Below are 3,400 nucleotides of genomic sequence, written 5' to 3'. Positions count from 1 at the left end.
TATTACGACGAAAAAAACAAAAATTTTGAGCTCTGCAGTCATATTCTACGTGCTGCAAAGAATTTCTCTATTTCGCCTTCACTAATCATGCCTCTTCTCCATTCTGTCGTGAGAGCAGGGACTTTTACCAACTGACCGTAGTCAGGTGACCGTTATGATTAAAATATTACATAATGAAACTGCAGCCAGTGGCCAGTGCGAAGCTAATTTCGGCCTCTTGCGGCGGTGACCGAAATGCCAGCTGAAAGAGAAAGTCGCTGTGTTTGCCACCCAAGGCTGCGTCAGTATGTAGCGCAGCCATGGCGCCGGCGTCCTCCGTGACAGCAAACCTTTATTTACATGCGAAAATGTCATCTACTGTGGGGGACGTCGTCGCCTGCCGCTCACCGTTTCCTGTACTGCCACACTAGTAGGCTACTAGTCACATTGCAGTGGTAGTCGCGCTTGTTGCTTGAAAAAGCAATTTGCTTCAATGCTCTGGTGACATGTCCCACCTCAGGTACGGGACATAACATGTGGACGGAAGGCTACTATACAGTTTTCGTTGGTATTGCTGTAATAGGCTGTAGAATGCTTCCTGCGATAGAGACAAAAAAAATGGTTCAAATGGCTCTGAGCACTATGGGACTCAACTGCTGAGGTCATAAGTCCCCGTAGCGGTCGCGCGGTTCCAGACTGTAGCGCCAGAACCGCTCGGCCACCAGCGGCCGGCCGATAGAGACATTTCATTATGTCTCTATTGTTTTATAAACCCGACTCTGTTGACCGAGCCGGCCGTGGTGGCCGGGCGGTTCTAGGCGCTTCAGTCTGGAACCGCGCGACCGCTACGTTCGCAGGTTCGAATCCTGCCTACGGCATGGATGTGTGATGTTCTTAGGTTAGTTAGGTTTAAGTAGTTCTAAGTTCTAGGGGACTGTTACCTCAGATGTTAAGTCCTATAGTGCTCAGAGCCATTTGAACCATTTTGTTGACCGATTGGCTCTGTAGTCGTGTTGATCTTTTCTGAATGTATGAAAAATGACCATTGCTCTAATGTGTTCGGAATCTATCACGCTCGGCGGATGATTTCAAATACGTTGGATCCGAAAGCAATGCGAGTAACACACGAAAGTGGTTGTTTAAAAACGTCTCGTTCGGGATATTCTCAAATGTGTCTCGTAAATTAGAGACACTTACCAGGTGGAATTAATAAAGTAATAGGAAAGATAAAGAAAAGGCAAACCTACGTTTCTAGCATTTCTAGACTTAGAGAAAGCTTTTGACAATGTTGATTGGAATACTCTCTTTCAAATTCTAAAGGTGGCAGGGGTAAAATACAGGGAGCGAAAGGCTATTTTCAATTTTTACAGAAACCAGATGGCAGTTATAAGAGTCGAGGGGCATGAATGGAAAGCAGTGGTTGGGAAGCGAGTGAGATAGGGTTGTAGCCTCTCCCCAATGTTATTCAACCTGTATATTGAGTAAGCAGTAAAGGAAACAAAAGAAAAATTCTGAGTAGGTATTACATGGACGATAAATAGTTTGGACAGGATGAGAATAGAAGCTTTCTAAATGTGGTGCTACAGAAGAATGCTGAAGATTAGATGGGTTGATCACATAACTAATGAGGAGGTATTGAATAAAATTGGGGAGAAGAGGAGTTTGTGGCACAACTTGACGAGAAGAAGGGACCGGTTGGTTGGACATGTTCTGAGGCATCAAGGGATCACAAATTTAGCATTGAAGGGCAGCGCGGAGGGTAAAAATCGTTGAGGGAGACCAAGAGATGAATACACTAAACATATTTCTTCCACCAATATACCGGGTGATCAAAAAGTCAGTATAAATTTGAAAACTGAATACATCACGGAATAATGTAGATAGAGAGGTACAAATTCACACATGCATGGAATGACACATGGTTTTATTAGAAGCAAAAAAATACAAAAGTTCAAAAAATTTCCGACAGATGGCGCTTCATCTGATCAGAGTAGCAATAATTAGCATAACAAAGTAAGACAAAGCAAAGATGATGTTCTTTACAGGAAATGCTCAATACGTCCACCATCATTCCTCAACAATAGCTGTAGTCGAGAAATAATGTTGTGAACAGCATTGTAAAGCATGTCCGGAGTTATGGCGAGGCATTGGCGTTGGATGTTGTCTTTCAGCATCCCTAGAATCACGATACACTTGCGACTTCAGGTAACCCCAAAGCCAATAATCGCACGGACTGGGGTCTGGGGACCTGGGAGGCCAAGCATGACGAAAGTGGCGGCTGAGCACACGATCATCACCAAACGATGAGCGCAAGAGATCTTTCACGCGTCTAGCAATATCGGGTGGAGCGCCATCCTGCATAAACATCGTACGTTCCAGCAGGTGTTTATCAGCCAGGCTGGGGATGATGCAATTCTGTAACATATCGGCGTACCTCTCACCCGTCACGGTAGCAGTTACAAAACCAGAATCACGCATTTCCTCGAAGAAAAAAGGCCCGATAACGGTAGATGTGGTAAATCCAACCCATACCGTGACTTTCTCGTCGTACAATGGAGTTTCCACGACAGTTCTATAATTTTTGGTACCCCATATTCTGCAGTTGTGGGCGTTGACAGACCCCCGGAGCGTGCAATGAGCTTCGTCGGTCCGCAACACGTTACTCAACCAATCGTCATCTTCCGCCATCTTTTGAAACGCCCACACCGCAAATGCCCTCCGCTTCACTAAATAGCAAGGTAACAGTCATGATGCCGATGGATTTTGTACGGATAGCATCGGAGGGTACGCCTCAGTGCCAACCAAACAGTAGTGTATGGAATGCCGGTGCGACTTGCGACTGTACGAGCGCTGACTTCCCCGTACATAGACGAACCCGCTACAGTCTCCATTTGTTCCCGAACAGTCTCAGCAGCATTACGCCTTGTGCTCGGTCGGCCACTACGGGGTCTATCGTCCAAACAACCCGTGGCTTCGAACTTCGAAATCATTCTCGCCACAGCTGCATTTGTCAACGGACCTTTACCCGTTCGAATCCCCTTCCTATGGTGATAGGATCGTACCGCTGAACTAGCACATTCCCCATTCTGATAATACAGCTTCACTAAAAGCGCCTTTTTAGGTAACGTCAACATGCTGCGACTGCTGGCGCATCTAATTCTCTCTCTCTTTTTTTTTCCTTTATTGTATTTCAATTCCCCATCGGGGCGGGCTGGGAGCAGCATAGGCGCTGCTCTTCAGCCGAAAGACATAGAACAAAACAATAGAAGACATTTAAAAACAGCAAAGGAGAGAATAAGGTGAACATAGATACAAAAAAGGGGGAACATCATGGAAGGCAATAGACAAAAAAAAAAAAAAAAAAAAAGAAAACGGGGTGACTGTAAAATGGAGATAAAAACTGTTTAAAAGTAGCACACAC

This window comes from Schistocerca nitens, chromosome 4, assembly GCF_023898315.1.
Source record: "Schistocerca nitens isolate TAMUIC-IGC-003100 chromosome 4, iqSchNite1.1, whole genome shotgun sequence".
In the NCBI taxonomy this organism is placed as follows: domain Eukaryota; kingdom Metazoa; phylum Arthropoda; class Insecta; order Orthoptera; family Acrididae; genus Schistocerca; species Schistocerca nitens.
The sequence above is the reverse complement of the archived record's forward strand: the minus strand, read 5'-3'. Positions refer to the sequence as shown.